Source organism: Micrasema longulum, unplaced genomic scaffold, assembly GCF_059751315.1.
Source record: "Micrasema longulum isolate JH-2025_06_02 unplaced genomic scaffold, ASM5975131v1 h1tg000807l, whole genome shotgun sequence".
NCBI lineage: Eukaryota > Metazoa > Arthropoda > Insecta > Trichoptera > Brachycentridae > Micrasema > Micrasema longulum.
This window is the reverse complement of record NW_028277999.1, coordinates 265,785-275,109: the sequence shown is the minus strand read 5'-3', so window position 1 is coordinate 275,109 and position 9,325 is coordinate 265,785.

Sequence of the window (9,325 nt, the reverse complement as noted above, 5' to 3'; positions counted from 1 at the left end):
CTAACTAATTAACTAGTTGTAACATCAACAATAGGCGGCCTCAGGGTGTTCTGTGATGTAATTCACCGCTGTAATTAGGCCTTCTGGCCTGTTGTGGTTAAAAAAAAAAACTAAAAATTAAATAACAATATGCAATATTCAATAAATTCCTTACACCTATAATAATATAATCAACTTGGATTCTGAATATTACGGGAAGTTAAAAAAGTTATCTTCGACTGTATTTCAATATTTTGGGTATGTCCTTATATTTGAAGACCGACTCTGGAATTTAACCCTCTTACATGTCGCCTAAAAAAAGCGTAGTAACGAGTCAGTTTAGATGCGTTGGAACTTGCGTTCAATAAGCTCCGTTACTAATAGCACCTTAATTTTTTTATAACAAACATATATTATCGAAGCAGAACTTTGGCAACACCGGTGCGTTGGGTTCTTTTTTCACTCGAAAAAAGAAGCGTTTGACGGAAACTGCCAGTTTTCCCGCGCGTGCTCAGTTGAAAAGCCAAAGTGTAGTCCAAAATACCGGATGGGAGAAGCGTCAAAACGCTGACGTAAGTGTTTAACATTTTATTTAAATAGTGCGTATCTCCAAAATCGGATTTTGTCTAATTTCTTACTTCTTTTGTCATCTAGGCTTCGACCAAACTTCCTATCAGTTCTATATTCCTTTTCTACCATGTAAAATCACCAAATTATTATATTTACTCATTGGATTACATTTTACACGTCGAATTGACGATTTAATTTTATATATCATTGCACTCAGCATATGTAAAAATGGTATTCGTTCTATATGAACTAGTTCCAACCTCAAATTTTGCAAATTGCCAAATATAATGTTGCAAGATCTCAAAGATTTTTTCTCTGAAAGCTTGAGAAAAGGCGCAAGACGGATTCCCTAAAACACCAGCAAGGAATGAAACTCATCCATGTGTTTTCATAATGCAACGAGGAAAAGAACATCACATTCTCCAGCTTGATTATATTTCGTGTCAAATTATTTTAGGAATTTAGGTTTTGTTTGATTAGCAGAAATTCTTGTGACAAATTAAGAGTTTCACTTGGTAAAATCTTTATATATTATTTTTGTTCTCCATGTTGGTTGAGATAAATGCTGTTAGATATTTATCAGATGCAATTTTTTTTATTTTCATAACAGATCAGTCAAATCAACCAAATCGTGACCCGACAAGTATCGGCCCAGCAGCTGACGGTGCCACTACAGAAGAACTACTATGGAGATAGAACGATGGGGAGTGTAGTACTAAAACTGTTTAATTTAATACCTGTTGAAAATGTGTGGAAAAATACTTAAATACAATTTTTAAAAAATAGTGAAAAACTTATTTAAACTAGCAAGTGAAACTTGAGTGCAAAAAAATAATATTATTAATCATGTAACCCGCAGACAAGCCTCGGTTTTGCGGGAACAATTATACAATTATGTATGTATATTTTTATTTGTTTAAATAAATTAATATAAAAAAATGGTCGCTTTATAGGTATATTTTTTGTGGTAATTTGTAACATTTGTAAAGGTAGTTTTATTTAAATGGAAGATATAATGATGAGGTTGCAGGTAACATTTTTTATTCAACGACTATTCTTGTTTGTAATCGATGGATTCATTTTTAAGCAATTTTTTTGCAATCCCATCATGGCAAATAAACGCCATTTTAAAGCATTACGAGTACAAATTTTCTAATAAACATGATAATCAAAAATACTTATTGAAACTTTTTGAACAGGCAGTGTTTGAGTGTTATGAAAGAAGTGAATTTTAGACTGTATATTTTTTATTTTAAAGCAATTGTAAACTATTTTTTTTTTTCATTGATCCAAGGGTGATGCAGAATTTTATAATAGTTGATCATTTCAACAATATTCTCATTTATTTTTTGGGGGAATATTATGTTTATTTTTTTGTTAGAAGTGCCCACAACTAGGAGGCAGTCCCTCACTTTAATTGAGGTCTCATTTTACTCTTGACTGGCGACGCTGGTGAATGCGTTAATGAAAGTCAGCCATTTAATACTGGATTTATTTTTTTATAATTTACAAATGGGTACATTATTTATTTATCTCAGTGATGTCCCTTTTCCTGTGGCATTTATTGAATGGAAACCTAAAGGTACAACTTGCTTAAGGCCGATTTAAACATCGACCAAGATTCACCTAAATATTTATTTATCTTTGTTCTTTCTGATTAGACAACCCTTACATTGTCTGGGATGAGTTCGTATTTTATCTTGATCTGTTTGAAATGAGCAACATTAATATGGTTGATTTTTATTCTGTGGCCATCAATACCATGTAGGTGATCTTATGAGCACTTACATGCGTAAATTACGGTGCGCGTTACAGCGTCAAATAATGTAAAAAGACGTCCGCTTTTACTGAGTATATTATACAAATACTGAAAATTGAGTAAAATTTTAAATAAACTTATGTTTCACAATCGTGAAACTTCAAAAGTTTTTCAAGCCAATGACAAGTCACTGAATGTGTCCCATAATTATTTAATTTCGGTTTAGACATTCCTTTGTTTATATTTCACTCATGTATGGAAAAGTGTTTTCCATTAAATGTTTCCCTTTGTCGAGTTTATTAGGGAATGTTAACTTCAACAAAAATCTTTTACAAAGAGATTGATGAATAAAACAAATTCTTCTTAGGACCTCACGAAAAAGGGATGGTTTTTATTGTTTTTAAGGGATCCTGAAACCCCTCGCATTTTTCGTGACTGAATTCTTCACTAGAAGAAAACCGGAAATAAAACAACTGAACAGGGTCGAAGCGTTGGAAAACCTACATATAAAAGATTTATAATTTGAAGATGAATAAAATGTTAAAGGCGATTCTATTTTATATAAACACGATGCCAAATGCTTTTCTGCTAACTGCATCCTAGAACCTTTTGTCACGGGAGATAAAACCAAAGGAAAAAGGAAACTACTCGTACTTAACTATGAATTTTTATAGTTTGTGGTCAAACAATTCAACGAATATTAGTAAATATTTGTATATTGAAACTTAACACCGTCACAAAAGATCTTCACGGGTCGCAGTGACGTCAGGAGCCTGCAAAGTAGTGGCTCCCACCTCTTAGACTAAAAAAAGAAGAATATTACCGCTTATCGATTTTTCTGTGTCTATCGTTTTTGAGACGTATCTGTCTCTTCGTCAGGGCACAGTATGTTAATATCTATATGGTTGAAAAAGCGGTTCAAAATTGAACGAGATTATGTAAAAACGAATTCTGACAATAGTTTGTACTGACGTCAGGTATTCGAAAGGTTGGGGGACTTCGTAAGGCACATGATGGAAAGTTATTTTGAATTTTATTTAGGAGCTGGTACGAATCAGCTAGACTGTTAATAATTTTATAAAGGAAAGTGAGGTCAATAATTAATGTTTCCCTTTTTCAAGATTAATGAGTTTGTGAAAGCGTGCAGATAAGTCATGATTTGGAAATGTGAGAGAGCATCGGAAATTCAAATGCATAAAAAAAAACTTTTGTTCTGTCTGCAGCCTGTCAATATAAGTAATGTATTGTGGATTCCAAATAATGGATGCAAATTCTAGATGAGTTTTTACAAAGGTAGCTTTAATAAAGTTTTTTTATTTTAACTTGATTTTAAAGGGCTTACACGTAAGATGAAACCTAACATTTAATTTATATTTTTGTGCAACAGCTATGGTGAAGGTGTATAGTGGGTTTTGTATGTTGTTTTGATTGGTGCCCTGACAAAGAGACGGGTACGTCTCGAAACTGGTAGACACAAAAAAGTTGATAAGTGGTTAAATACAAAAGTTTAATAAAAATTAGCGAAAATTCTTCCTTTATGTAACAAATCCTTACGGTCGTAGATCAACGACACATGCGTGAAATGTGAGTTGCTTGTTTTTCAACTTTCATATGAACGAAGCTTATATTTACCGCAATAGATGTGTTTTTTTTAACTGCTCTAACGTCTGTGGAAAGATCTGGCAGAACAGTCGGCTGTAGCCTCGTTAAGAAACTTCTCCGAAAAGGAAACCGCAGAAAACTCATTTAAGAGAAGCCGGACTATTGGCAGGCATCAACAGACCTTCCGTTTCACATATTTGACAGACAGTATTCAGCATTTTGTGTTCTATTTTTATTTATTTTGACAATAACCTTTTTTATTTTAACCATGTCGCTGCGTCCATGCAACAGTAGGATAATCAGATAAAAACGCGTTTTTAGTTAAGAAGGGCATATTAGGTGAAAAAAAACGTATGACTTACTGTTACATCCATATTGTGTATTTTGCGTAAGTTATGTTTGTTGTGTTACTATAGTTTTAAGAAATTGTTTTTGTATATTTGGATACGTTTATTTATGTCAATTGTTTGTGACAATACATATGTTTTTACTAAAAAAAACAGAGGCATTGAGGGGATCTTGAGCGGTGGGGACGAGGTGTTTTCCTCTGTCCATACATCCTCCTCCTCCCTTCTTAATCTGCATAGAGTTTTTATTCCTTGGAATATTTAAAATAACTTTCTTCTATGCGCAGCTGACACAGAGTCCCCCAGGACTCTATAACAGCTGTGGGTGGATAGTGGGCTTAAGGATCTTCCCTCAGTGTTACATTCAAAAAAATAACAAAATAATATTAATTTAACAGTTTGTTTACAGTTGCTTTATTTATTTTACTTTTTATATTTGGATCACGCAGCACACGGTATGGTTTAAGGTCTCTGCTGTACCTTGCATGTTATGAGTACAATAAGCTACCGGAGTCCTATGGAACATAAAAAAATGACGATATGAATTCAAAAATTACTACTTCAGGAGGTACATGGAAGGTAAAATTTAGATTCAAGTTCTTCTTTGACCTCGGATATTTCTTCTTCTTTTCTGTCGTTCCTCAGTTCTGAAGTTTGTGATCATTAGTACTCTCACCAGCTATTCCATTGACAAAGCGTCTCCACCCTTCACGGCTTTGCGCCGCCCTCTCCACAGCTTCATATAAGGTCACCCGTGAGGTTGTTTTCACCTGGTAGATCCATCGAGATGCAGCTCTGCCTCTGCTTCTTCGTCCTGGCACAGTGCTCGTAATTATTATTTTCTCCAGATTTTCCGAGTCACGTCTAGCTATGTGACCAAAGAACTGCAGCATACGTTGGTAGCATAAGGCCGATAGGCGATTTTTTATGTTGTTTATGTTTAAGTCAAAACTTGCTTTGAAGTGGACACTTTTTTTCATAGAAGCCTATTTAAAATATGTATTTTTTACGATATTTGAGTTTGTCCAAATATTTGTAGACTAAAACTTCACTTAAATCAACAAATGGAAGAATTGATGGATGTTCAAACATAGGCAAAATGGTGAATGTTACACAGAGTGTAAAGAGGCCACCTCAACCAGCCAATGACAGGTCATAAGCCCTGTAAATGCCTTGACTTCCATATTACCTTCTTTAAGGTATTCTTCATCAATGGTGTAATTTCTTAATATAAAAATACAAATAAACTGAAAGATATCAATTTGTATGTTCCCAATAATTATGCTGGAGAGAGATCTCTAGCACTGTTCAACGCACCTAGAAGCCGTACAAATGCAAGTCAGAACTCACCCATTAATAGGGCAATTTGCTTGCTGAAAACGGCTTCTGCGGATAATATGTACCTTTTTTTCAGTACATATCAACAGTTTTACAGCTATCTGCTTTCTATTTATTAACTTCTACCTTGTATTTACTGTCATCATTACGTAATGGGTTAAATAACCTGTTAAATAACAGACTACTATTGTCAAATAAATAATAAACTAGAAGGCAACAGTCAGCTGCTGGAAAGATCAGAAAATAGATGTTTATACAAATAGTAATAAAACTTGTTTTAAATAATGGGAACTATTTTAAATTTTTATTAAGTAACTAACGCGGACTAATTTTTTTTAGGTCATTCATTGGTTGGATTCGATCATATGATGTCGAGATGACAATTCAGTAGAACTTACCGAGGTAGATAGAAATAGTACAATAGTTAGTCTCGATATGCACAAATGAAGATAGCGTTCATAATCAACACTTTCCTCAACTTGACAACACTCCCGCTTTTTCCTAATTCCAGCAAAAGTTTATATGCCTTTTTAAAAAATTATTTTATTTTATTTTCTTTTATTTATTTTTTATTATTTTCTTTTATTTTGGAAACTAACAGTACAGTTACAAAGTTTTATATTTTACACAGTTAGACTTAACTCTAATGGACCAGTGAAGTTTCCATATTATAAAGTAATTGTATGTAAGGTTATTAATGAAAGTACAAAAAAGAGAAGGACAAAAAAACATAAATGGAAGTTGTTTTTACCAGCGTATTAGTGTTGCCTTGATTCCAGAACAGTGTAAACCCCTTCTCTTAGTATCAGATCCCTACTGGAGTATCTTGTGTTATGGTTGTCGTTGATAGTTAGGTATTCGTCCATATTAAGGATGTAAACACTACCGCTCTTTACTCGTATATTTACAGTTGAATAATATCAAGTACCCTGAATTCTTTGAAAGTAAAGTCACTCGGATAAAGAAACGTTTTTTTTTATTACAAATGTGGTTTTCGTGTAACTTCCCTAACCAAATAGATCATGCGTCAACACAGAATTTGATTGTGCATGGTATAGGTATTTTAAGTCCGTGACTTGAGGTATATTTCTGAGTGGGACGAATAAATTAATGTATTAAGAACTTTTTTTTGCGGTTACAATTTCAATTTGTTCATCCCACCTCAAATACTGGCTTTTAGTTATTCCCAGATATATAACACTCTGCACACTACTAACTTTTACGCAGATGCAATTCACCATAACTGAATAATTATAATATAGTTGTTATTCGTAGATTTCTTAAGGTTATCTGGCGGAGATTGCACTAAAACGTATAAGCCTTGTTTTGTGTGAGTTTAATGTAAACATGTTTTCGTCTAACAATTTTTAATTTTAGTTTTATCATTACTAGTTTTTTTACGAGCTTCTAACCTTTTTGATGCACTATAAATAATAGCTGTATCATCATAAAACGAAATAATTTATCTTTTAAATATTTTTAAAAACGCTATAAAAACAGTAGATGATTTTTACATTAAGCCGTTTCCGTTATTTTAAATAAATAAAAACTTTTTTTTTTTAACTACCTATTTCTTTTTTCTACTTACCAGTTTCATAGCAATACAAGTTTCTTTATCAAGGCATACTTAACTAATGGATTCTATCCTATTTATTTTTTATCCGTATTATGCTGTGTATGCAACTAATAAATCAAGTCTATTCTTCTCTAAGGATAGGAAGCGTAATTTGAGGAGGATACGTTTAAAACTAGACAGGATTGGACCAAAGGAAATACTGTTTATTTGGCTATTTGTTATTTTTTTCTTAATGTGAATCACTTCTTTAAATTTCTAATATTTCTAATTTAAATATTTTATTTTCAACATTGAGAACTTTCAATACACTGTCTTTATTGAAATTCTAATTATTTTCTATCAGACGGTTTGCGAATTCGAAAAAAATATTATTATTTAGGCGCCTTTAGAGTTCTTTTACTCTAATATTAAAGATAGGGGGTGAAATCCAGTCTTTTGTCTACAAACATTTGGACAAACTCAAAATATTGTCTGATTGGTTTGAATACTTAAAAATGTTACATCTTAAAACTTCATTTTTTGACATTCATCCTTTATATTGTGTGCCCTTCATTTGAAAGAGATGTCGCAAAACTTTAAACTGCCATTACATCTCAACTTTACAAGTAAGTTTAGATTCGCAAAAGATGATTTCTTGCCAGAGATAGGAAGGCTTTCAGATATCATTTACTTAGAAAAGTATACGTTTCTTTAAAACGTTTTCCTTGGAATTTCTTAATTCAATCAATTTTGATAAAAAAAGTTGTCAAGGTCTCAGTACGTTGTTGCGTAATAAGTTTTGAAAAATCCGGAAACAGGTCATTCATCATTTTTATTTATTCATTTATTTATTCATATTTTTTCTCTTGCTGTAATAAATAATAAAATTAATGTGACCTCACTGGGGTTACCCGTGCCAAGGACACTTAACAATATATATTTTTTGAAATATTTTTACATTTGATAATAAACAAAGAAGACTATTTTAATAAACAGAGATAATCAACAAAATGTTCAAACAGTTTTAAACAATACATATTTGTGTTTATAATTAATTTATGTACATCTTTATTATTTATATTACAAAACGCACAATAAAAGAACAAAACCTAACATAAGCTATACACTTGTGGTGCAGTTGATTCAATATTGGTTTGGGTGAATGATACAACCTATTTTACTTCTACCTAGCTTCATTTTCTCGTTACTAATTGTTTTAATAGATAGTGGAAGTAGGTAGGAAGTAGGTTTAGATTTAAATAGAATAATACTCAAAATCCCTTGGTCTGTGTGGTATTAGTTTGTATTTGTTTAAGTTGTCTTTGTGTTAAAAATCTTATGATTTTATTATTTGTATGTGATGTATTGTATGAGTTATGTCTTTCATTTGAGTATCAGTAGTTTTTGAATCTGTAAGTGAGTATTGTTTTAGCGTATAATTGCTTTGGTGTGATAAGTTGTGATTTGTGGAATATTTCTTTAGTTGATGTCTGTTTTGGGCCTCTGAGTATTATTTTAATTATGGAATTTAACATTGCAACAAAAACACTATTTAAAACTGCTTTATTTGCACCAACCCACGCGATTATACAGTATTCCAAAATTGATTGGCACAATGCAAAATAAATCTTTAAAAGTTCCCTTATATTAATTATATTACGAGTTTTTTTGAATATATTCGTTAGTCTTTTATGTTTATTTGTAATATTTTTAATTTGTTGTTTCCACTTTTAATTTATATCAATAATAACTCCTTAATATTTGACATTATCTATCTATCCAATATTGGGCGATTACAATGAGCACTTTAAAGACATTCATTTTTATGCAGTTTGATGTTTAGATAAGCATTTTGTGAATAGTTTCTAGAACTGATTTAAAATGGAATGAATTTAGTATTAATTAAATGTGTTGGATGGATGGATGGTAGAAAATTTGACCATATGGGCTTCATCTAATCGGCCCTGCGGGCCTCGGTTGATTAAATCTCAGGCACCGATAGAAATTGCCCCTTTGGGACACACATTTTTTTTTTGTTATTTGGTGCAATCTAAATTAAATAAAGAAGAATTTGTTACTCAAAATAATGCGACCAAAACCACAAAAAAATTTACAAGTATATTAAATATCTACATAAAAAGTTTGAGAAGTAAGCGATAAACATTAAATAGTAGA